General features: G+C 57.4%; 1 protein-coding gene across 3 annotated transcripts in view; it reads left to right on the plus strand.

Moving 5' to 3' along the window:
- DUSP9 (dual specificity phosphatase 9) overlaps window positions 1–27,023 on the plus strand; it is a 197,731-nt gene that overhangs the window by 123,239 nt on the left and 47,469 nt on the right. The window lies entirely within an intron of this gene.

Here is a 27,023-nt window from a genome sequence, read left to right on the forward strand (position 1 = left end):
CCCCCACCCCCCAGCCACCATGGGCATCCCCACCAGGCCCCCACCCATGTCTCCCACCACCCCCACCCCCCAGCCACCATGGGCAGCCTCCACCAGGCCCCCACTCATGTCTCCCACCACCCCCACCCCCCAGCAGTGCAGGGGCATCCGACACCAGGCCACCACCCATGTCTCCCACCACCCCCACCCCCCAGCCACCATGGACAGCCTCCACCAGGCCCCCACCCATGTCTCCCACCACCCCCACCCCCCAGCCACCATGGGCATCCCCACCAGGCCCCCACCCATGTCTCCCACCACCCCCACCCCCCAGCCACCATGGGCAGCCTCCACTAGGCCCCCACTCATGTCTCCCACCACACCCACCCCCCCAGCAGTGCAGGGGCAGCCTCCACCAGGCCCCCACCCATGTCTCCCACCACCCTCACCCCCCAGCCACCATGGGCAGCCTCCACCAGGCCCCCACTCATGTCTCCCACCACCCCCACCCCCCCAGCAGTGCAGGGGCAGCCTCCACCAGGCCCCCACCCATGTCCCCCACCACCCCCACCCCCCAGCCACCATGGGCAGCCTCCACCAGGCCCCCACTCATGTCTCCCACCACCCCCACCCCCCAGCCACCATGGGCATCCCCACCAGGCCCCCACCCATGTCTCCCACCACCCCCACCCCCCAGCCACCATGGGCAGCCTCCACCAGGCCCCCACTCATGTCTCCCACCACCCCCACCCCCCAGCAGTGCAGGGGCATCCGACACCAGGCCACCACCCATGTCTCCCACCACCCCCACCCCCCAGCCACCATGGGCAGCCTCCACCAGGCCCCCACCCATGTCTCCCACCACCCCCACCCCCCAGCCACCATGGGCATCCCCCACCAGGCCCCCACCCATGTCTCCCACCATCCCCACCCCCCAGCCACCATGGGCATCCCCCACCAGGCCCCCACCCATGTTTCCCACCACCCCCACCCCCCAGCGACCATGGGCAGCCTCCACCAGGCCCCCACTCATGTCTCCCACCACCCCCACCCCCCAGCAGTGCAGGGGCATCCCCCACCAGGCCACCACCCATGTCTCCCACCACCCCCACCCCCTAGCCACCATGGGCAGCCCCCACCAGGCCCCCACCCATGTCGCCCACCACCCCCACCCCACAGCCACCATGGGCATCCCCCACCAGGCCCCCACCCATGTCTCCCACCACCCACACCCCCAGCCACCATGGGCAGCCTCCACCAGGCCCCCACTCATGTCTCCCACCACCCCCACCCCCCCAGCAGTGCAGGGGCATCCCCCACCAGGCCACCACCCATGTCTCCCACCACCCCCACCCCCAGCCACCATGGGCAGCCCCCACCAGGCCCCCACCCATGTCTCCCACCACCCCCACCCCCCAGCCACCATGGGCAGCCTCCACCAGGCCCCCACCCATGTCTCCCACCACCCCCACCCCCCAGCCACCATGGGCATCCCCCACCAGGCCCCCACTCATGTCTCCCACCACCTCCACCCCCCAGCCACCATGGGCAGCCCCCACCAGGCCCCCACCCATGTCTCCCACCACCCCCACTCCCCAGCCACCATGGACAGCCTCCACTAGGCCCCCACTCATGTCTCCCACCACACCCACCCCCCCAGCAGTGCAGGGGCAGCCTCCACCAGGCCCCCACCCATGTCTCCCACCACCCCCACCCCCCAGCCACCATGGGCAGCCTCCACCAGGCCCCCACTCATGTCTCCCACCACCCCCACCCCCCCAGCAGTGCAGGGGCAGCCTCCACCAGGCCCCCACTCATGTCTCCCACCACCCCCACCCCCAGCCACCATGGGCATCCCCCACCAGGCCCCCACCCATGTCTCCCACCACCCCCACCCCCCAGCGACCATGGGCAGCCTCCACCAGGCCCCCACTCATGTCTCCCACCACCCCCACCCCCCAGCAGTGCAGGGGCATCCCCCACCAGGCCACCACCCATGTCTCCCACCACCCCCACCCCCTAGCCACCATGGGCAGCCCCCACCAGGCCCCCACCCATGTCTCCCACCACCCCCACCCCCCAGCCACCATGGGCATCCCCCACCAGGCCCCCACCCATGTCTCCCACCACCCCCACCCCCAGCCACCATGGGCAGCCTCCACCAGGCCCCCACTCATGTCTCCCACCACCCCCACCCCCCAGCAGTGCAGGGGCATCCCCCACCAGGCCACCACCCATGTCTCCCACCACCCCCACCCCCCAGCCACCATGGGCAGCCCCCACCAGGCCCCCACTCATGTCTCCCACCACCCCCACCCCCCAGCCACCATGGGCAGCCCCCACCAGGCCCCCACCCATGTCTCCCACCACCCCCACTCCCCAGCCACCATGGGCAGCCTCCACTAGGCCCCCACCCATGTCTCCCACCACCCCCACCTCCCAGCCACCATGGGCAGCCTCCACCAGGCCCCCACCCATGTCTCCCACCACCCCCACCTCCCAGCCACCATGGGCAGCCTCCACCAGGCCCCCACTCATGTCTCCCACCACCCCCACCCCCCCAGCAGTGCAGGGGCAGCCTCCACCAGGCCCCCACCCATGTACCCCACCACCCCCACCCCCCAGCCACCATGGGCAGCCTCCACCAGGCCCCCACTCATGTCTCCCACCACCCCCACCCCCCAGCCACCCTGGGCATCCCCACCAGGCCCCCACCCATGTCTCCCACCACCCCCACCCCCCAGCCACCATGGGCAGCCTCCACCAGGCCCCCACTCATGTCTCCCACCACCCCCACCCCCCAGCAGTGCAGGGTCATCCCCCACCAGGCCACCACCCATGTCTCCCACCACCCCCACCCCCCAGCCACCATGGGCCGCCCCCACCAGGCCCACACCCATATGTCCCACCACCCCCACCCCCCAGCCACCATGGGCATCCCCCACCAGGCCCCCACCCATGTCTCCCACCACCCCCACCCCCCAGCCACCATGGGCAGCCTCCACCAGGCCCCCACCCATGTCTCCCACCACCCCCACCCCCCAGCCACCATGGGCATCCCCCACCAGGCCCCCACCCATGTCTCCCACCATCCCCACCCCCCACCCACCATGGACAGCCTCCACCAGGCCCCCACTCATGTTGCCCACCACCCCCACCCCCCCCCCCCAGCCACCATGGGCAGCCCCCACCAGGCTCCCACCCATGTCCCCCTGCCCACTGGCCCTGACAATCCTCAAGCATGGGCCTCATGGCCAACCACCACAGCCCAAAGACACAACCAAGTATTACATGCACCCATGATACTACTCCAATGGAAACAATGTAAATCAACACATGTGTCTCACACACACACAATGGTTGCAAGTGAACCTGAAAACCCATATCATGACATGCATGAAAACAATGAGATGAAACCACACATTGAAGAATTAAAAAATCCAAATAATGTATTAATAACAACAGTAATGGCAATCAAAATGAAACAAAATACACAAGTAAAAAAAAACAAAATTAAGCTGGCTGTCCCTTTTCAAATTAAAATCAATAAATGATAATCCTAAAAAATTTGTTCCAAAGTTCAAGTCCATAAAAAGGAAATGAAGGGAAAAAAGAAAATGAAAACCATTGCTCCATGGAAAAAAATACCCATAGTAAAAAAAATATCCAAATCCAAAGTCCAACTATGTACAAAGTATTCAGGGTCCATCATCCCAACAGAAGAAATGAAACATACCAAAAAACCTATCTGAAATGGAAATATATACTAAAGGTGGAGCAGTGTCCGTCGACTCCAAATAAAAATAAACTATAAAGGAAACCTATCACTAAATAACTATATACAATGGCGGCGGGCCAGTCCAGCGGCTCACTTAGTGGTGTTCCGGGCCAGGGCATCATCGAACTCCTCGTCTATGTCCCGGAGGCGGTCCTGTTCCATGGCCCCGACGGTCCGCAGGGACGCCGACATGTTCACCTCCAACTCCCTGCGGATTGCCTCGAGGCACTCGGCCCGCCTCAGGGCCCTCCGCATGGAGTTCTCCGCCCTGACCACCGTGAGCCGCGCCTCTTCCGCCCGCTGCCGCTCCGCATCTATGGCGTGGCCCAACCTCTGCCACACGGAAGACACTTCCCGTCCGGGGTCCTCCTGCCCTCCGGCCGATGCCTGCCCCTCCGATGTTGAAGGCCCCGAGCTATCGTGGCTCCCACCTACAGCCTCCTGCTGCTGCAGCTGCTGCTGTCCTTGTGCCCTGGCCCATGGTGCCTGCACATCCTCCTCCAGCTGGGGTGCAGTAGTTGATGTGGCCACCCCTGCTGGACGTCCGACTCCCGACTGTGGCAGGGATCTGTTGTCCACCAGCCTGGCTGCACGGTCGGAGGCAGCTCCACAGGGCACCCAGTTGACACATGGGTGGGAAGATGGCATGGAGGACGACTGGGGCATAGGGGGTTCCGTGGAGGAGGGGGTAGGAACAAGGTCCAGGAAACGGAGGAATCCAGCCCTGGTGAGCTGTCCCAGTGGGTCAACGCAGTCAACGAGCCATGCAAGAAGACGTGCAGACTCATCATGAAAAGACGGCAGGTCAGCTCGCATGGCCCGTTGACGCAACGCCACCCCACCCTGGACAGGCTCAACCTGGTGCAGTATAGCCACATCCGCAGGGACAGGAAGGCCAGGTGTTGTAAACCAATCCCCTCCCTGAGAACGGGTCTGGAGGTAGGCATCCCCGCTGGTGCAAGATGATGCAGTGACAGGAGCAGGGACAGGATTGCACACAGGCACCTCCGCGGCGGCCTGTGCTGCCTCCTGTCCCAGATCCTGCACTGCACCACTAGCACCAGTGGAATCCCCACCTCCAGACCCCGCCTCTGTCGCTTGCACGTCCTCCTCCTCCTCCAAACCCCCCATCAACCTGGATGACTCTGTGCCATCTTCCTCCGTTGGGCCCTGTGGGGTCCCAGCTGCCCCTTCTGCTGCCGAGGAGTCCAACTCCAACCTCCACCTCTTGGACCTCCCAGCGGCAGCTGCGGCCTGGGACACGGCACCGGACTCCTCACTCCCTGACGAGATCAGAACCTGGGAGTGGATCCGGGCCTTGCGTCTCCGGCTGGTGGTGCGATCCCTGCCGCTGTGCTCCACAGCACCTTCTCCGCCCTCTTCATCAGTTGGCGCTGCAGACAGGGAGAAAGAAAACACAGGCATCAGGGCACTGTCCAATGGACTCATACACACATGACAGTCATACATGAGTGGCATTGGTAAACCTCAGACATGGCATCACAATCCCCAACACACATGCCATTTCAACTTGCACACATGAGCCATACCACAGGCATATTGCAACAGCCAGCACCATCCATTCACATACAACAGCATGAGCAGCCAAAGGTCATCCACACATCACATGCAACATAGGGAGTACACTACACATGCACACACACCACCAAACGTGCATGCATGTGTACACCTCCGCCAACTGTCGCAGTGTTCCGATCGACATCCATGTCACACCTGACAATCATTCCTCCACATCCTGTGCCATGCAAGCCCACACACACAAGCACCATCCATGTGTCACACATGAGACCCCTCGCATGTGTCACCCTCACGGCCCTGTACACCCCCCCCCCACTTGCCCACATAAAAATACATGTTCAACCTGCACACTCCTGGCACACCACACGCACAGCTTACAATCAGTATGCATGTACACTTACCGCTCGACTCCAGACGGGTCTGCCTCTCAAGGACCTGGACGTGGAGCGCTGGGGATATGTGTTCCAGGACCCTCATCTGATCTTCCGACAAGTGGCCCCGGCGCCCCTTAGCATCCGCTGCCTTCAGGAGGCGCCGGGCCTTGTTGAGGGTCCTCGACCTGAAGTCCTCCCAGCGCTTCCTGACACGTTCGTAGTCGCAGACTGCCACCTCCTCCGCATTGATGGCAGTCACGATGTCCATCCAGATCCGAGTCCGTCCTTCCTTGTCGGCGCGCAACCTTCCAAAGAGGGCATCATACTGCCCCAGGGCATGCTCCACCAGGACACCAACTTCGGTGGCAGTGAAGCTGGTGCCCCTCTGCCTCCTTGGCCGGGGGTTGCCACTGGTGCCAGATGTTGCAGTGCCCGACATGGCAACCCCAGAGGCAGGAGTGGGTGGGCAACTGGGTCCTGGGGCTGGGCGGTGGGGCGATGGAAAAGCAGTCGGGAGTCTTCGGTTCCATCAGGGGTGGTCACAGCAACAGCACCCCTGGCTGATGTGCAGTCAGCAAATGGCAGGGCACGTGGGCAGCAGGCAGTCAGGCAGCAGCAGATGGCAGGTGGGAGCGTGCTCAGGGCTCTGGGGGGCAGTAATTCGGCCTTCTGGGCAGGAGCGTGGTCTTCCGTGTGTTAACGCGTGGCCAGCTTGATACGGAGTGATTTTGCACGTGAAAATCCAGCACGTCTGCATGTAATTTGAGGAAAGGCCCTTAGCGCGTAAGCGCGTCAGCACACGTCTGTACATTCATTGGCCCAAAGGCCACCAGCGTATGCGGGTCTATGAAGTCACGTGCACGTTGAATATGGCACACGTTTGAAATGTTGCGTGTTAAAAAAATGAAAGACACGTCCGAGTGACAAAGCGTGTAATTGGTGGAAAGAGCGCGTACACGCGGAAGTGACAAAGCGTGTAATTGGTGGAAATAGCGCGTACACGCGGAAGTAACAAAGCGTGTAATTGGTGGAAATGGCCCTATCGCGTACACGCGGAAGTGACGCTGGACGTGTGGGCCTACATAAAAGGTTTGTGTAGAACACCATTTCCTTGTATGTGCTTTTCGTGGAGAGCGAGTGGGTGAAATCTGTACTTCTTGTCGGTTCACACGCGATTTACTTCACAGCGTTTCAAGTTCGTACTCCCTGTTACCTCTGACAGCTTTTTCTCTTTTTTCTCTTTTTCTGGTTTTCCTGGGCCTGTTCCCTCAAACAGTGTTCCCTTCTACTGTTGTCCTGTCTCCTCAGACAGCGTACAATTCTCCTTTTGGCGGGGGTGTTGCCAACCAAACGCGCTTCTTTTTCACGCTCTTTTTCCTGGCAGACGGTGAGTCACGCACGTATCTAACATCTGTGCTTGCCCCGTGTGTAGCCTACCCCTTCAGAGGTCATTCTAGGCTGCGTGTGACACGCATACGTTCATTCTTGTGTTACTGGGTGCCACAGCGTAGTGCAGGTTTTTTTTTCCGCACACGTGGTCTAGGAGGGGTTGCGTGCACGTCATCTCCCTTTTTTGGGCTTCCTGTGCGTTGCGTGACCCGTCATCTTTCCCCAGGGGTCACATTCAGCCTTGCTAGAGCACTAGGGTACATTTACCATCTGGTACCCAACCCCTTTGACCACCAATTGCCCATAGTTTACAGCCACTCCCATACGCACATTAACATCAGTGCCATGGTTGGGAGGCGAGGAATCCGTAAGGGTGGCAAAGGTGGACGAGCCACAAGTGGTGCCCGCGGTGGATCCGGTAGGGGACGTGGTCGTTACTTGCAGGGTGACCCTGTCCCCCCATGTGTGGAGGACCAGTCAAGGGCACCCATAATCCCCCCCCCCCGGTTGACGCTGATGTGGCTGACAACATCCATGCTCAGCCCTTGTTGGACCAGCCCATTGTGGCACCAGACCTGGCTGACTCCATGGCTGACTTCCAGGTCAGCAGGCCTATGACATGTGTGCTGGTGCACGTTGATGTCATCAGGCCACGTGGATCAGGGGCAGCAAGGTCATCTGCTGCCCCAAGTAGGCAGGGTGGAGAGGCTGCAGGGGCAGCTGCGGCTCCATCCACCCCAGCTCTCACACACCCAGCCAGGACAGTGTCGGTACTAGTCCATCCTGCTGACATTCCCCCTGACACCATTACACTTGAGCCAATGCCTGCACCAACTCCCATGCTGAGTGTGCAATCCCACACTCCTGATACAGAGTCCACCAGGGCTCCTGCCCCTAGTGTCCAGAGCGGCGCAGGACACTCAGGATCACCACCACCTTCCAAGCGGAAGAGGAAGAGTGCTCGTCCGGCACAGGCTGATGCCCCAGACACGGCTACACAGTCCGGCCCGTCGAGGAAGCCAGGCTTCACGGATGCCGAACTGAATGCACTTGTCGAGTATGTGTCCGCACATGATAACGAGATGGTCATTGTTGCAGGATCCAAGACCACACCTGCACAACGCCAGGCACACTGGCAGACCGTTGCGGACATCGTAAGTGCCCTTGGAATCGTGAGGCGCACAGCCAATGATTGCTATAAGCGCTGGAATGACCTAAAGCGCAGGGCAAAGAATAAGCTGGCCTCAAGTCATGCCGCAACTCTAGTGACTGGAGGTGGGTCTCCAGTAGAAGACATGGAACTCACTCCACATGAGTCAGTCGCTGGGACCTACGTCACGGAGGAACAGATCCAAGGCGTGGGAGATCTGCCTGATTATGAGGCATTGTCCGGTGAGTGCACATGCATGTGTGTGTCATCCATGTGCATAGTGTGTGTGTGAGGACTTCTGTTTGTGTGCCAGGTGAGGGTGTGTGCGCCTGAGTCGTTTGGGTCACCCATGTGCTTCATGCAATACATTCTGCGCAGCAGCATTTGGCCATAGCAGTATCCCTTCTGCCAACAGTAGACATCTAGCCCAACAGCACGCCAGTTGCCCTTGAAGTGTCACCTTGCCACAACATTGTTGCTTATTTTTCTCTGTTCATTCAGGCAGATTGTTTGCATTCCACCACTTTTACTAGGCATTTCTCAGTCCTCTAGTCACATGTCTGACATGGCTATGGTAAAGTGGAGTGACCTTGTTACCTGGATATCATTTGTTCACACATGTCCCTGTGCAATCGGACCATTTTGGACTGGCAGCTCCAGGTGAAAAATCAGACCTGTTTGAATTAGAAAAGCTATTACATGAGGGAACTGGACTGAATGAATAAGTGCTGCCCTCCTCTCCATCTTCACTCAATAGCAATGGTACATGCCATCTGTGTGATGGCATATGTATTTCACCTGGCAATCACAGGCCAATGTGTGATGCCACTGCCAGGCAGCATGCAGAAAATGTGTTCACCTTCCATCTTGGTGTCATTAGTGTGTGCCATTTGCCTGCCCTTCATACGCAGTGAGGGTGCATGCATGGGAGGGTTTTAGTCATGTGGGACATGTGTCAATCAAGTACTGGTTCTGTTGCTTTTCAGCCCTCATTGTGTGCCAGGGTGCTAATGCCTGTTTCCATGTGTTTGCTTTTATGTCTTTGCAGGGGAAGACGCACCTGATACTGCTGGGGTTGTGGACATAGTGCAGACCCAGGAGGGGTCCGAGGGCCGACCGACCACCAGTGAGGGACGTGGTGTGGTGGTGGGTGAGAACCCACAACTGCTGCAGGTCGTGCTCTCAAGGGGTGTCTCTGGCTGCACCTCCCCCAAGCTGTACTCAGGTGTTGATTCGGATGATGAGACCTACGTGCCGTCGCAGGTGAGTGTTCCTGGGAGGGATTCTGTTCTGTCCCACCCACCTGCACCAGGGTCAGAACCCTCAATGGGGATGTCAGTGTTGGCAGCTACGCCTTTGGTGGTTACGGATGCAGGGTCACACTCCGCGACATCTGATCCTGTTCCTGGGCCAGCAGATCAGAGGGAGAATGCAGTCCTGCAGCCTCAGGCAGTGCCGGCACAGCAAGGCGCAGTTCGCCTTGCCCCAGACAGGTGTGGTGCCCGCCGACGTGGTGGCCATACGCCACCTGGCAATACCGCATGGGAGCAATCCATTTACGGTATGGCAACCCAACAGGCAGCATCATCAGAGATGATGGCTCAGGCCATGGATAGGGTGGCCACTTCCATTGTCCCCCCCGAAATGCTGATGGAGCGACTACAGCAGGCAACCGACTCCATCTGCCAGTCACACAGGGAGGACATGTTGGCGTCCAACAAGGACAGGCGGGCGGCACTGGCGACTCTGCAGGAAGCCATCTCCATAGAGTCCCAGGGCCACATGGAAGCCCTGAGGCTGGAGCTCCTTCACCTCAGGACGACTCTTGTTGAGCTTGAGGCTTCAACAAACCGAAGGACAGAACAGCAGCTGGAGCGTCTCACCCGTACGCTCTCAGCTGAGATGCAGGCAACTAGGGCGGAGGTCCGGGCATCCCGTGAGTTGTTGCATGGGGACCTCCGCACACTCATCCTCCAGAACGAGACCTACCACACCCGCATGCTTGCAGCCATGGAGGAACAGACTAGGGCCTTGCGTGGGCTGCCTCCCATAGTGCAACCACCTCCGGATGCAGCGGCACAGGGCGATAATAGCGACAGCAGTGATACTCCCACAATAGGGTAGCCGTGTGGGCCATGAGCCCATGGAGGTGTTTTTTTTTTCCGCAAGATCCACACAGGTGGGTTTTGGTGTGCACCCTGTCCTCGGACCTCCTGGGTGGCCTCCCCAACCCCCTCGGGCCCATTAATGGCCATTTTTGATTTTTTTTTTTTTTTATCTTTATTTTTATTTTTTTGGGGACAATGTGTTGCCTTCTGTGGCTCCTGTGGGCATACGCTGCATTGTGGCTGGGCACATGCAGACTTGTCATGTATTTGGTTCAGATGCTTGGGTTTTTGTCACACACACCCCTCCTGTTTCCTGTTTCCATGGGCTTGCAAAGGGTGTGCCCAAGTGACATTGACGTACATGGTGACATTGGACTCCCACTACATGTGTGGGTAGTCTAGTCAATACTGTGTATACATTCCTAGTGCATATTGCTGTTGTGTTGTACACTGCATGTTGCATTGATGTGTAACTCATCATCCGTGTCTACCTCCTAATTTGCAGGTCCTTTCCTCATGTCTACACAAGACCCTCTACTTTGGAGATGGGGTCCATGTTGGCAGCAGTGCACCTACAACTCTACATGGCGGCAACACTGTACAGTTGGAAGTGGTGGGAGTGCAGGCATTTCCAGGTGGTGAGACTACTAATTCCTTACATTCGTAATGTCATGTTCATGGTAGTTTTGAGGGTCAGTAGCTGATAAGTGTTATTGCTAAATACCTGCTCAAGTGTGTTGTTGGTCCTGCATTACTGTGAGCATTTCAGGTGTCGCGAGTTTCAATTAGGGACACTGTACATTGTGACACTTGTGTCATGTTGTGGGGATTACTTTGTTTACCTGCACATAGCATGACATGGCACGGTGTGTCGTGTGGCGGTGCTGGGGATGGGTTGGGTGACATGGCACTGTCCTCATGTTGCATTTTGCAAGTGGGTATTCATTTTAGCTGCATGAATGTGTTTTTTCACGAAACTGCATTGGTGGTGTCTGTTTAGGTAGGGATGCACACATTGTAACAATTCCAGGTGAACAATCTCAGGCTGATATGGTTTTGACGGTTGATTCTCCAGACATTCAGGATCAGTGTCAGGTTGAGTCATCATTGATTGTCAGATGGTATGTGCCAGGGCAGTGTGCACTCCACAGGGGTGTGATTTCTATGTGAAGTAATTAGCCACTAGCTGTGTACGGGCTGCCTCCCCCGTGCCCTTTCCCCTCCCATGCGCAGCGGCCGTGCATGTGGTTGGGGATGTGGGGCCACCACCATGTCCACGGCCAGGCACCGGCTTGTTGCAACGTTGTGCAGGACACATGCTGCCACTATGATCCTGCACACTACTGGGGGAGCGTATAACAGCTGCCCGCCAGAACGGTCAAGGGAGCGAAAGTGTGACTTAAGCACTCTGAATGTGCGCTCCACTATGCCCCGGGTTGCAATGTGGGCTGTGTTATATCTTACCTCGGGTGGCGTGGTGGGGTTCCGAATTGGCGTCATCATGTGGGGGCTGAGAGGGTAGGCACTGTCCCCTGTGGAGGTGGTGATTGGTATCATTGGTGGGGTTGTGACCTTGCTCAGTATCTGACATGCATGCATGTGCAGTGGCATTCATACTCACCAAGCAGCCATGTATCGCCATGCCGCCCAGCTTCTAGGTCCCGGCTTAGGGTGGACATTCGGTAAATGAAGCTGTCGTGGGTGGACCCGGGATAGTTGGCATATACTGAGGTGGTGATTCCCTTGGCATTACATACTACCTGCACGTTGCAGGAATGCCAGTGCTTGCGGTTCCTATAGATGTGCTCAGATGCCCTGGGGGGACGTAGAGCCACATGGGTGCAGTCGATGGCACCTAGCACTTTGGGGAATCGTGCCACACCGTAAAAATCCAGGGCGGCAGCATGCCTTTCTGCAGGTGTTCTGGGCAGGTATATGTGCCTGCGGACTGATGGGCGTGCAGTGATGATGTTCAAGACCTGTTGTAGGCAGCGTGACTGCGTGGCCTGTGACACCCCACCCACTATGGCACTTGTCCGCTGAAATGATCCAGTGGCTAAGAAGTGCAGTACATTGAGGACCTTCTCCAGGGGGCTGAGTGCTTGGGAGCACAGGGTGGGTGATGTGAGGTCATCCTCCCACTCACTCACCAGGTCCAGTATTATGTGTGGTGGAAACCTGTACCTCCCATACACCTGGTCATCAGGCATCCCGAAAAGGCTGGTTCTGGGTGTGAATATTCTGGCCCTGACTATCCTCCTCCTCCTCCTTTGGTAGCCCACGACCACTGCTGCTAGGAACGGTATATTCATCCTGGCGTCTGAGCTTGTTATTTTTTTTGTGCGCAAATTTATGCGTCGCAGGTCGACGTATGCCTGCTTCCTACTGGCGTACGTGTTTCTTTGCGCGTGTTGTAGGCAAGCGTGTGAAACTTCCCGCGCACCCCTGAAATCCAGTACCCAGGCCAATAGCATGTGGAAATTCCCGCGCACCCCGGTATACACGTGCGCTGATGTACTCGCGTGTGAAACTTCCCACGCACCCCTGAAATCCAGTACCCAGGCCAATAGCGTGTGGAAATTCCTGCGCACCCCGGTATACACGTGCGCTGATGTACTCGCGTGTGAAACTTCCCGCGCACCCCTGAAATCCAGTACCCAGGCCAATAGCGTGTGGAAATTCCCGCGCACCCCAGTATACACGTGCGCTGATGTACTCGCATGTGTAAGTGCCCGCGCACCCCTGAAATACACGTACATAGGCCAATCGCGTGTACGCGCACTTTTGTCCAATTACACGCGATGACACTCTGACGTGCAGTCTTTCCACGTGTGCTCCGTCATCACGTGCTATGAGGGAAACACCCATGCGGGTCACGTCACAGATGCGCTTACGCACTGAGGGTCTTTGGTCCAATAGAATCGCGTATGCGTGCTGACGCGCTTACGTGCTAAGGGCCTTTCCTCGAATTTCACGCTGACGTGCATGATTTTCACGTGCCAAATCACTCCGTATCAAGCTGGCCACGCGAAAACACACGGAAGACCACGCTCCTGCCCAGAAGGCCGAATTACTGCCCCCCAGTGCCCCAAGCAGCCTCCCACGTGCCATCTGCTGCTGCTGCCCGCCTGCCTGCCTGCTGCCACCGTGCCCTGCCATTTGGTGCCTGCACATCAGCCATCTGCAGGGGTCCAGTTGCTGTGTCCACCCCTGCTGGAACAGAAGACTCCCGACTGGGATAACATCGCTCCACAGCCCAGCCCCTGGACCCAGTTGCCCACCCACTCCTGCCTCTGGGGTTGCCATGTCGGGCACTTCCACATCTGGCACCAGTGGCAACCCCAGGCCAGAGGGGCAGAGGGGCACCAGCTTCACTGCCACCGAAGTTGGTGTCCTGGTGGAGCATGTCCTGGGGCAGTATGATGCACTCTTTGGATCGTCCCGCGCCAGCAAGGAAGGACGGGAGAGGATCTGGGCCGACTGTGTGGTTGCCATCAACGCGGAGGGGGTGGCAACCCGCGACGTCCAGAAGATCAAGAAGCGCTGGGAGGACTTGAGGTCCAGGACCCTCGTGAAGGCCCGGCGCCTCGTGGAGGGGGGCCGGGGCCGCATGAGTTCCATCCAGATGAGGGTCCTGGAACGCGTACGCCCAGCGCTCCACGCCCAGATCCTTGAGAGGGAGACCTGTCTGGAGTTGAGCGGTAAGTGTCCAAGCATTGCTGTGTGAGACAGGGCATGTTGCGGTGTGCTGGTTGTCTGATACTTGCCTGTATGTGTTACATAGGCCATGTATGCATGTATGTGTGTAGGGACATCAGGGTAATGCATGTGCGACCAGTGATGTGTGAACCACATGGTTGTTGCATGTGTTTAAATGCGAAATGGGGAGCCCTATGCAGATTTTACACATGAGAGCATGCCAGTCTCTGTTCCTGGACATGGGTGGGGGTGAGGGATGGGTGCTGATGCCAGGTACATATATGGTTGCCATGTCTGTGTGCCTGACCTGCGTGTCTGTGACTTGTGAATGCCATGGATGCATGACACATGTGTGTGACAATGCACAGATTCACTGATGCAGCCTAGTTACCCTTGTATCCGCTGTGTTTGGGGTGTATGAGGCCAGATGGATGTGACTGAGGTGAAGTGTGTGCATGTGATAGGCATGACCCATGATGCATGTGAGTTCCATATCATTGTATGTTTCAAGAGTCCATTGGACATGTATGGAAATGTCCATGGCATGCACCATGCCTGTTACTGTGTGTGTTTTGCCTGGACTGACCCATGTGTTGTGGAGGGACATGATGGAAGTGTACTTTGACAGTGGTACTCATCTGCTTTTGCTTCCTGTCTAGGGGACCATTGAACAGTACCCTGATGCTTGTGTTCTATGTCTCCCTCTACGCAGCGGCTAGTGAAGAAGAGGGCGGAGACAGCGCTGTGGAGCAAGGCGGCGGGGATGCCCCCACAGCTGCAGCGGAAGGGGTGGGTGAGCCCCCACAGGGGCCTGCTACGGCGGAAGACGGTGAGGAGCCATCCAGGTTGGTGGTTTCCACAGAGGAGGAGGAGGCCGCCACTGAGGCACACATGGGGCCTGGTGGGGGCATCCCTGCTGGTGCAAGTGGTGCAGTCCAGGGGCGGGGGCAGGAGGCAGCACAGGTCACCGTGGAGGGGCCTGTGCATGTCGCTGTCCCTGACCCTGTGAGTGCACCACCATGCACCAGCAGGGATGCCCCGTTCCAGGCCCGTCCGCAGGTAGAGGGGATGTCCATGTCACCTAACTCCCCTACACCTGCGGACGAGGGGACCCGTGTCCGTATGGAGAAGGTCCTGATTGGGGTCGCGATGCGCGCGGGTGCAATTCGTGATGACGTGCGTGCTTCCCGGGAGGAGCACGCACATCATCACGAAGAGCACCGTGCCGACGTGGCCCAATTGGGATCTTCCATGTTCAGGGGTTTCCTGCATGTGTCGGCCAATCTGGCGGCCCTCTCCTCCTCTGTGGAGGCTATACGCCGGTCGTTCTCCTTGCCGTCTTCCGGCCCAGATGCCACCAGAGCCCCCTGTGGACCTGCCCTGACCAATGCAGCCAGCTCGGTGGGGATCCCATCCCTGCCACAGTTGGGAGTCGGAGGTCCAGCAGGGGTGGACACCACAGCAACTGTACCCCAGCAGATGGAGGATGTGCCGGCATCATCAGGCAGGGCACGTGCACGACGGCGTCGGTGGATTCCATCAGCCTGGATGCCGTCGTGCTGGCAGAGGCAATTGCGTCGGAGGCAGCAGCAGAGTCAACGTGGGAGGCATCATGTCTCGGGGCCATCAACATCGGAGGGGCAGGCATCGGCCGGAGGGCAGGAGGACCCAGGACAGGAAGTGTCTTCCGTGTGGCTGCGGTTGGGCCAGCAGATAGGTGCGGAGCGGCGGCGGGCGGAAGAGGCGCGGCTCACGATGGTCAGGGCGGAGAACTCCATGCGGAGGGCCCTGAGGCGGGCCGAGTGCCTCGAGGCAATCCGCAGGGGGTTGGAGGAGCAGATGGCGTCGTCCCTGCGGACCCTCGGGGCCATGGAACAGGACCGCCTCCGGGACATAGACGAGGAGTTTGATGATGCCCTGGCCCGGAACACCACGGAGTGAGCCGCTGGACTTGCCCGCCGCCTTTGTATATAGTTCTTTAGTTTTAGGTTTCCTTTGTTTCTTCTTATGATTTGGAGTCGACGGACACTGCTCCACTTTTTGTATATAGTTGGATTTTAGTTAGGGTATTTTGTAGGTTTCCTTTGTTCAGTTGTGCTCATGGACCCTTGGATGTTTTGTACATAGTTCTTCATTGGATTGTTTTATTTTTTTATTTTTGATTTATTCTCCATGGAGCAATGGTCTTTGCATTTATTTTTCTCTCTCGGATTGATTTTATTTTTAATGTGACTTTGAACAACATTTTTTTGGATTTGCATTTGTAGTTTTGATTTTTTTGGACGGACATGCAGCTTATCTTTTTTTTCATTGCCATTGTAGTTTGTTTCATTTCATTTGCATTCAATTTTTTTTAATATAATTTTGTTTTCATACTTCACTGTGTGGTATCATCTCATTGGTTTCATGCATGTCATGTTGGGTGTTTTCCCATTCATTTGCAACCATTGTGTGTGACGGACATGGGTTTATTTGCTTTATGAACATTGGGGGTGTAACATGTAATTTCCATTTCCATGTGGGTGAATGGGTTACTTGGTAGGGCCTTTTGGCTGTGGAGGCTGACCATGACGCACATGATTGGGGATTGTGAGGACCTGGGTGCAGGGGGACATGAGTGGGGGCCTGGTGGAGGGTGCCCCTGGATGCTGGGGGGTGGGGGTGGTGGGAGACATGAGTGGGGGCCTGGTGGGGGCTGCCCATGGTGGCTCGGGGGTGGGGGTGAATAGGAGACATGAGTGGGGGCCTGGTGGGGGATGCCCATGGTGGCTGGGGGGTGGGGGTGGTGGTAGACATGGGTGGGGGGCCTGGTGGTGCTGCCCCTGCACTGCTGGGGGGTGGGGGTGGTGGGAGACATGAGTGGGGGCCTGGTGGGGGATGCCCATGGTGGCTGGGGGGTGGGGGTGATAGGGGCCATAAGTGGGGGCCTGGTGGTACTGCCCCTGCACTGCTGGGGGGTGGGAGACATGAGTGGGGGCCTGGTGGGGGATGTCCATGGTGGCTGGGGGGGTGGGGGTGGTGGGAGACATGAGTTGGACATGAGTGAGGGCCTGGTGGTGCTGCCCCTGCACTGCTGGGGGGTGGGGGTGGTGGGAGACATGAGTGGGGGCCTGGTGGGGGATGGCCATGGTGGCTGAGGGAGTGGGGGGGTTGGGAGACATGGTTGGTGGCCTGGTGGAGGGTGCCCCACACTGCTGGGGGGTGGGGGTGGTGGGAGACATGAGTGGGGGCCTGGTGGGGGCTGCCCATGGTGGCTGAGGGAGTGGGGGGTTGGGAGACATGGTTGGTGGCCTGGTGGAGGGTGCCCCACACTGCTGGGGGGGTGGGGGTGGTGGGAGACATGAGTGGGGGCCTGGTGGGGGCTGCCCATGGTGGCTGGGGGGTGGGGGTGGGTGGGAGACATGAGTGGGGGCCTGGTGGGGGATGCCCATGGTGGCTGGGGGGGTGGGGGTGGTGGAAGACATGAGTTGGACATGAGTGGGGGCCTGATGGTGCTGCCCCTGCACTGCTGAGGGGTGGGGGTGGTGGGAGACATGAGTGGGGGCCTGGTGGGGGCTGCCCATGGTGGCTGGGGGGGTGGTGGTGGTGGGAGACATGGGTGGTGGCCTGGTGGAGGGTGCCCCACCCTGCTGGGGGGTGGGGGTGGTGGGAGACATGAGTGGGGGCCTGGTAGGGGATGCCCATGATGGCTGGGGGGTGGGGGTGGTGGGAGACATGAGTGGGGGCCTGGTGGAGGGTGCCCCTGGATGCTGGGGGGTGGGGGTGGGCGGGAGACATGCGTGGGGGCCTGGTGGGGGCTGCCCATGGTGGCTGGGGGGTGGGGGTGGGTGGGAGACATGAGTGGGGGCCTGTTGGGGGCTGCCCATGGTGGCTGGGGAGTGGGGGTGGGTGGGAGACATGAGTGGGGGCCTGGTGGGGGATGCCCATGGTGGCTGGGGGGGTGGGGGTGGTGGGAGACATGAGTTGGACATGAGTGGGGGCCTGGTGGTGCTGCCCCTGCACTGCTGGGGGGTGGGGGTGGTGGGAGACATGAGTGGGGGCCTGGTGGGGGATGCCCATGGTGGCTGGGGGGTGGGGGTGATAGGGGCCATAAGTGGGGGCCTGGTGGAGGCTGCCCCTGCACTGCTGGGGGGTGGGGGTGGTGGGAGACATGAGTGGGGGCCTGGTGGGGGATGCCCATGGTGGCTGGGGGGTGGGGGTGGTGGGTGACATGAGTGGGGGCCTGGTGGAGGGTGCCCCTGGATGCTGGGGGGGTGGGGGTGGTGGGAGACATGAGTTGGACATGAGTGGGGGCCTGGTGGTGCTGCCCCTGCACTGCTGGGGGGTGGGGGGGGGGGTGGGAGACATGAGTGGGGGCCTGGTGGGGGCTGCCCATGGTGGCTGGGGGTGGGGGTGGTGGGAGACATGGGTGGGGGCCTGGTGGTGCTGCCCCTGCACTGCTGGGGGGTGGAGGTGGTGGGAGACATGAGTGGGGGCCTGGTGGGGGATGCCCATGGTGGCTGGGGGGGTGGGGGTGGTGGAAGACATGAGTTGGACATGGGTGGGGGCCTGGTGGTGCTGCCCCTGCACTGCTGGGGGTGGGGGTGGTGGGAGACATGAGTGGGGGCCTGGTGGGGGATGCCCATGGTGGCTGGGGGGTGGGGGTGATAGGGGCCATAAGTGGGGGCCTGGTGGTGCTGCCCCTGCACTGCTGGGGGGTGGTGATGGTGGGAGACATGAGTGGGGGCCTGGTGGGGATGCCCATGGTGGCTGGGGGGTGGGGGTGATAGGGGCCATAAGTGGGGGCCTGGTGGAGGCTGCCCCTGCACTGCTGGGGGGTGGGGGTGGTGGGAGACATGAGTGGGGGCCTGGTGGAGGATGCCCCTGGATGCTGGGGGGGTGGGGGTGGTGGGAGACATGAGTCGGACATGAGAGGGGGCCTGGTGGTGCTGCCCCTGCACTGCTGGGGGATGGGGGTGGTGGGAGACATGAGTGGGGGCCTGGTGGGGGCTGCCCATGGTGGCTGGGGGGTGGGGGTGGTGGGAGACATGGGTGGGGGCCTGGTGGTGCTGCCCCTGCACTGCTGGGTGGTGGGGGGGGTGGTGGGAGACATGAGTGGGGGCCTGGTGGGGGATGCCCATGGTGGCTGGGGGGGTGGGGAGGGTGGGGGACATGAGTTGGACATGGGTGGGGGCCTGGTGGTGCTGCCCCTGCACTGCTGGGGGGTGGGGGTGGTGGGAGACATGAGCGGGGGCCTGGTGGGGGATGCCCATGGTGGCTGGGGGGTGGGGGTGATAGGGGCCATAAGTGGGGGCCTGGTGGTGCTGCCCCTGCACTGCTGGGGGGTGGGAGACATGAGTGGGGGCCTGGTGGGGGATGCCCATGGTGGCTGGGGGGGTGGGGGTGGTGGGAGACATGAGTTGGACATGAGTGGGGGCCTGGTGGTGCTGCCCCTGCACTGCCGGGGTGTGGGGGTGGTGGGAGACATGAGTGGGGGCCTGGTGGGGGATGCCCATGGTGGCTGGGGGGTGGGGGTGGTGGGAGACATGAGTTGGACATGAGTGGGGGCCTGGTGGTGCTGCCCCTGCACTGCTGGGGGGTGGGGGTGGTGGGAGACATGAGTGAAGGCCTGGTGGGGGCTGCCCATGGTGGCTGGGGGGGTGGTGGTGGTGGGAGACATGGGTGGTGGCCTGGTGGAGGGTGCCCCACACTGCTGGGGGGTGGGGGTGGTGGGAGACATGAGTGGGGGCCTGGTGGGGGCTGCCCATGGTGGCTGGGGGGGTGGGGGTGGTGGGAGACATGAGTGGGGGCCTGGTGGGGGCTGCCCATGGTGGCTGGGGGGTGGGGGTGGGTGGGAGACATGAGTGGTGGCCTGGTGGGGGATGCCCATGGTGGCTGGGGGGGGTGGGGGTGGTGGGAGACATGAGTTGGACATGAGTGGGGGCCTGATGGTGCCGCCCCTGCACTGCTGGGGGGTGGGGGTGGTGGGAGACATGAGTGGTGGCCTGGTGGAGGGTGCCCCTGGATGCTGGGGGGTGGGGGTGGTGGGAGACATGAGTGGGGGCCTGGTGGAGGGTGCCCCTGGATGCTGGGGGGTGGGGGTGGTGGGAGACATGAGTGGGGGCCTGGTGGGGGCTGCCCATGGTGGCTGAGGGGGTGGGGGTGGTGGGAGACATGGGTGGTGGCCTGGTGGGGGATGCCCATGGTGGCTGGGGGGTGGGGGTGGTGGGAGACATGAGTGGGGGCCTGGTGGAGGGTGCCCATGGTGGCTGGGGGGTGGTGGGAGACATGAGTGGGGGCCTGGTGGAGGGTGCCCCTGGATGCTGGGGGGTGGGGGTGGTGGGAGACATGAGTGGGCGCCTGGTGGGGGCTGCCCATGGTGGCGGGGGCGGTGGGGGTGGTGGGAGACATGAGTGGTGGCCTGGTGGGGGATGCCCATGGTGGCTGGGGGGTGGGGGTGGTGGGAGACATGAGTGGGGGCCTGGTGGAGGGTGCCCCTGGATGCTGGGGGGTGGGGGTGGGTGGGAGACATGAGTGGGGGGTGGGGGTGGGTGGGAGACATGAGTGGGGGCCTGGTGGGGGCTGCCCATGGTGGCTGAGGGGTGGGGGTGGGTGGGAGACATGAGTGGGGGCCTGGTGGGGGATGCCCATGGTGGCTTGGGGGGTGGGGGTAGTGGGAGACATGAGTTGGACATGAGTGGGGGCCTGGTGGTGCTGCCCCTGCACTGCTGGAGGTTGGGGGTGGTGGGAGACATGAGTGGGGGCCTGGTGGGGGATGCCCATGGTGGCTGGGGGGTGGGGGTGATAGGGGCCATAAGTGGGGGCCTGGTGGAGGCTGCCCCTGCACTGCTGGGGGTGGGGGTTGTGAGAGACATGAGTGGGGGCCTGGTGGGGGATGCCCATGGTGGCTGGGGGGTGGGGGTGGTGGGAGACATGAGTGGGGGCCTGGTGGAGGGTGCCCCTGATCTGCTGGGGGGTGAGGGTGGTGGGAGACATGAGTGGGGGCCTGGTGGGGGATGCCCATGGTGGCTTGGGGGTGGGGGTGGTGGGAGACATGGGTGGGGGCCTGGTGGAGGCTGCCCCTGGATGCTGGGGGGTGGGGGTGCTGGGTGACATGAGCAGGTGTGCAGGGTAGTCCCCTGTGGTGTCGGCTGCCTGCAGGGGCCGTGGAGGGTGTACAGGGAATACCTGGGAGCACACAGCCAAATCGCGTGTAGAATTTCCCGCGTACCCCTGAAATACACGTACCCAGCCAAATCGCGTGTGTAAATTCCCGCGCACGTACCCGGCCAAATCGCGTGTGGAACTTCCCGCGCACCCCTGAAATCCATGTACCCTGCCAAATCGCGTGTGGGACTTCCCGCGCACCCCTGAGATCCACGTACCCAGCCAAGTCGCGTGTGTAAATTCCTGCGCACGTATCCGGCCAAATCACGTGTGGAACTTCCCACGCACCCCTGAATTCCACGTACCCTGCCAAATCGCATGTGAGACTTCCCACGCACCCCTGAGATCCACGTACCCAGCCAAATCGCGTGTGTAAATTCCCGCGCACGTACCCGGCCAAATCGCGTGTGGAACTTCCCGCGCACCCCTAAAATCCACGTACCCTGCCAAATCGCGTGTGAGACTTCCCGCGCACCCCTGAGATCCACGTACCCAGCCAAATCGCGTGTGTGAATTCCCGCGCACGTACCCGGCCAAATCGCGTCTGGAACTTCCCGCGCACCCCTGAAATCCACGTACTCTGCCAAATCGCGTGTGAGACTTCCCGCGCACCCCTGAGATCCACGTACCCAGCCAAGTTGCGTGTGTAAATTCCCGCGCACGTACCCGGCCAAATCGCGTGTGGAACTTCCGGCGCACCCCTGAGATCCACATACCCAGCCAAATCACGTGTGGGACTTCCCACGCACCCCTGAGATCCACGTACCCAGCCAAATCGCGTGTGAAAGTTCCTGCGCACCCCGGAATACATGCACACGTTATTTTTCAGTCAGCGGGTGTCCGTGTTTGTGGGTACCCCTTTGCACGTCATTTGTCCTGGAGGGCCACAGTATAGGACATTCATCATGGCTGTATATAGGTGCTATTTGTTGGCACACCTTTTGGCGCACATTTATTACAGGCACTGAGACGCTACCGCCTGCTTTCTTGTGGCGGTCGTGTTTGTGCCTGTGTGCTGGTTTGACCGTGCGCTTTTTTGCCCTATTCGATTCCATGAATATGTGTTGTAGGCGAGCGTGTGGGCGTTCCGCGCACTTGCACCCTGTACTTCCCCCGTGACGCCCACATTTTGGCAAGTTGTTCCCCATTCCGAGTGTTACGCCCTGTGTTCCGCCTACTTTTGTTGTGTGCGCCGCGCTATGGGCGATTTTCGCTGTGGCCTGTGCGATTTTCGCTGTGACCTGGCGCACGCCGTTAGATGGCCTGTGCGCCAACGTGCGCCGCACACTTTTTTAGCGCACATCTGATGGTTTTCTCGCGCACGGCCTTCCATGAATCGATGTGCGCTGCTTTTCGTGCGATTTTCGCACTTGCACTGCGATTTTCGCTATTCCACTGCGAATCGCACGTTTTTGGCCACTTGCGCCGTGCTAATTATTCCATGAATCGGCCTGTAAGTGTGCAGCATATTGGTGAGGCTGGCAGGGTAATTGGCAACTTCAAATGAACAGATGGACAAGGTGGCCTTTGCCTGTCATTCATACCCACAAATTTCAATATAGCGATAAATTCCGCTTTCAGGGGTGGGGAAGGTGGTCGGAGTGCAACGTTACAGCCTTCACTTCCCCCAAAAGTGGTATTTATTGTTATTAGTTCTCTGGGGTGCTGCCACGGTGTTTTGATTTTTAAGGGATGCAGGCTTTGTGAGATTCATGCATACCTGCATCCCTCAAAAACAAAAAATAAAGAAATATGTCAGTGTTTACCAATATCTTTTCCAGGACCTGGAGGTTAGCAGGAAAGGAGGAGCGGGGGCTGGTGGACTCTGGTAAGGGGGCGTGAGCCAGGTGATGGACTCCAGTGCAGACGCAGCCCGGGGCACCGGCACCGGTACACCAAGACTACGGCTGGTGGGGGGCGGGGGGGTGATGGAAGGAATATGGGCAGTTACTTGTGGATTACACCTGCGTTGCTGGCCTGTGGATTGGCCACCATCTCCCCAGGGGGCCTAATACATAATAGAATCATAATCGAAGATCAAAGAGGAATATAGAACATGGTTTTGCAGTATTGACTTTGCTTAATCATCTAGTCAGCATAATGTATTCATTGTGTAGGAGGCAAGACATAGCTAAAGACAAAGCAGAGTTGATGGCGTTGTAGCCAGCAGAGAACTGAGCAATATCTGTCACTTTCAGAGTAGCTGGTTTAAAGCGACAGATTGATGAGCTAGAGGGGCTAATTCATGGAGGTGTTTTATAATGGCAAAAAAAAAAACCAATGGAAAATGCTCTGTGAATCAGGCCCAGAATGTCAAGGGGTTCTGTGTGATTTCATCCCAAAATAATGATCAAAGTTGATTTAGTGAAATTTCTTTTTATTTAATGATTGATTTTGCCAAAAATATATATGGGGGACCCCTGACCCCCCCTGCCCCCTTAATCCCTCTAAATTAATTATCTTCCTAAACCATCCCCCCTCAGATATTTTCGGCTTAAATACGTTGTAAAAAAATCGACGAAATCTACTTAGACGAATTTTGCTGCGGCCAAAACTGCTGTTACCTGTCATGGAGTTTGGTATAGGCTCATGGTTTGCAGAGATGTAACCATTAGGTCATATAACCTGGTTTTCCATGTAGTTTTGAGATACGTAATATACATTTTCAAAAGCGTTCTCTCATGCTTCTCAGTATGATGTACCTTTGCAATACAAATTAAATATAGTTCACAAATCACACTATGAGATTTAGATATGCTAGCCTAAGATGAACTTTAATGAAATAAATTGAGCCAATACAAGCTTTTATATTAGAAATTATTTTGCATTGTGTAACAACTTACATTTTTAGCAACTGGATTACAGGACTGTCTTTAAATTAAAATAAAAAGTTACCACACACTGGTCCTGTCCAAACAGAATATAATTAGCTTAATAAAAGTATCATACTGATTGCTCCTGGTTTGCAATTATTTGAAAAAGAAACTACTCTTCCTGGCAAACACTGGCACACAGGTCCTTGTCACTTTTAAGAGTGCAGGAGGTCATTATTGCTGCACTGGCCACTTTGAGCTTGCCGTGAGCAAAGGAAGCAGGGTGAGCGAGCCCTGCGCACGGTGGTATAATGCTGGGTGAGCTGCGATAACTGTGAACATGGTCATTTAAATCACCAGCTGTGCTACACGAGTAATTAGCAAGCCTACAGAATTGCATCGCCAATTGTGTTGCATTATGGCTTATTGTTTGCCTTGAGTGAGCTAGGCACACTATCTCTGCAATCAGTGAGCTTGGCCCTATATCCCTGCACAAGTTAGCTGGGCACTGTATCCTTAAGGAAGTAGGCTGAGCATTACACCCCCAGGGGTGTGCGGTTGCGAGCCAAAGGAGTGAGCCAGGCACACTACCACTACAAGGATTTAACATACTGAGCTGGCTGGGCCCTACATGCCTGAGACTGTTTTGTAGTCAGGAAGCATGCTGCTCACTGCATCCCTCAGGCTGTTTCGGAGTGAAGAAGTGTGCTAAATCCCTGTGCTGTTGTTTGGAACTAAGAAGTCTGCTGGCCTTGTATCTTCGAGGCTGACTATACATAGATCAGAGATGCAGAGGGAGACCAGTGCCCCTATTGCATAGGAGGCATGAAATACACTGTGGGTTGTCCCCTTTTTATGCCTTGTGCCTGGACTGTTCAGGGACAGGCACATCCTTTCCAGTTCTAGATGTGCTCCCAATGTGAGTAGCCTTTTATTTCATTCCCCAGCTTGTTCACCAAATAAAAACCGTGAAATCTTATTTCTGTGTCCCATGTTCTATTGGTCGACCACAGTAAATAAATGGAGTGTTGCTGGTATAATTGATGCATCGCTGGGATATTCGCCACATAAAATGGGCAAACTACACAGGGTCATTGTTTAGATATTCCACATGTCTGGAGTATCCCTTAACACGAAATAGCAGCTGTGATTAGCAATGAAAAAATTACAAGGTTTTTCATTTAAACTTAGCAAACAAAACATGAGTAATACCTGCTACGTGTATAAGTGCACCATATCCCAAGGTTTACAATACTTCACAAAGGGCCTAATTCACAGGGCGTTTTCCAATGGGGTTTTGCCATTATAAAACACTTCTGTAAATTAGGCCCATAATCTCTACCTCGGGTGTTATTGCTGCTGTCAAAATCACATTATCCTATCTGTATAATTCTCTGAGGATGTCTGTGCACTGGGAATTTAGCATGTCAACAACCATTCTTGCCAATGGCGTGACTGATGTTGCAGCCATTGTATCCTTGCAATTAAACCCTGAGGCTCTTTAAAACGGCATATAAGGTTCAATGTTTAGGGTGAGTGTTATGACAAATGAAATGACCACCAAGCCCAGTGTGCAGTAAGTACTCAGGTATTCAGTCATGCAACAATTTTAACACAGACATATTTGCAAATAGAAAAATGTCTGGCCGTTCGTATGTTCCCAAAATGCTATTTGATTTTATGCAAAGCAGATGGGAGCCCTCACTGTTGGTATTTGTTCACTAACCCTTTCCCATAGCGGTATTTCAAAGGTACACAATAGGAGTGTTACAGACTGTTAATCTTGGTTTGATAACCTTCCATCAGATAATAATTGATATGGTTAGTCTAGGTTTTGATAATTGTCTTTCTCCAGTGTAACTAACTTATTAATATGAATAACATATCATTAGAAAAGAACATTGTACGCTTCTAAAAACCACTTTACAATGTTAGCACAATTAAATCATTTTTTTTTATTTCTTTTTTTTTAAATATATGCTATTGCAAAAAATAACAGACCCATAACCCCTCAAGATAACTGTTTTTTCCCCCTCTGGTCACGCAGCTGTCGGCAACGGAGAGAGACAGATCAGCCATGTATCTAATGTCTAATGTGAAAATGCTTAAAAATCCCACTTAAGCATGTATATTTTCCTGAACGTGTATGGAAGCTTGCTATAGTTCTCCTTTAAGGCATGCCGCAGTCCCACCTGTACGTTCTGAGCTCTGTAAGCTATGCCCTTGACTAACCTCGCTCCATTGACAGTGGAGCCCACCTCGCTCTTCTTGCGGATAGAGGGATCTCTTTCTGCTGTGCGGCAATAGTTCTAGCATCATGCGCTCACAACACAGACGTTTCCTAGAGTGATCTGGTGTATATGGAAACAACACAGGGCGCACACTGGTACACTTAGCTCTTAGTGGGAGACCAGCAGAAAAAAGTGCAAATACTTGGTATGCAGTCTTTGTAACAAAAATATTATAAAGAATGAACATATATCGAATCTTTTATAGTGCAAAATTTTATGAAGAATGCATTTAGGGGTGGGTTAAATCTTGTGGGGAATCGCTTCGGGTGGTTTTCTAGGGGTGGATAACGGGGGTTTCGGGAGGGGACTGCCCAAAAAAACAAATCGTTGTATTTTTCGTCATAAAAGTTTCGTTATAAGTGCATTCTTCATAAAATCTTTCGATATAAAGACATGTAACCAAATACTTGCTATTCAGACAAGTGCATTCAGCTTTCCCAGGGACAAGTCCGTTGGGCAGGTACAATGTATGTGATCCCGATATTCAGGGCAGTGTAAAGTCTCACCTTGCACAATGAAAATATGTACATGTGGTTTCACTCTGCCCATACTGCTGAGAAGCAGGCCTCTGTGCTTCCACGGATGGGGTGGCCATGAGCTGCCCGGTGGCACGCTCAAGGTGGCCAGATAAAGGAGGGGGGTCTTCATGCTGTACACTGCCTACATTCCCAATCCACAAGTATCCTAATGTACAGTGGGCCTTTTGTATCACAGGACCACTACTCATTTCACAGCCAAAACACAGAACAAATCATTT

The sequence above is a fragment of the Ambystoma mexicanum genome, chromosome 2p, assembly GCF_040938575.1.
Source record: "Ambystoma mexicanum isolate Mex_15411 chromosome 2p, UKY_AmexF1_1, whole genome shotgun sequence".
Classification (NCBI taxonomy): Eukaryota; Metazoa; Chordata; class Amphibia; order Caudata; family Ambystomatidae; genus Ambystoma; species Ambystoma mexicanum.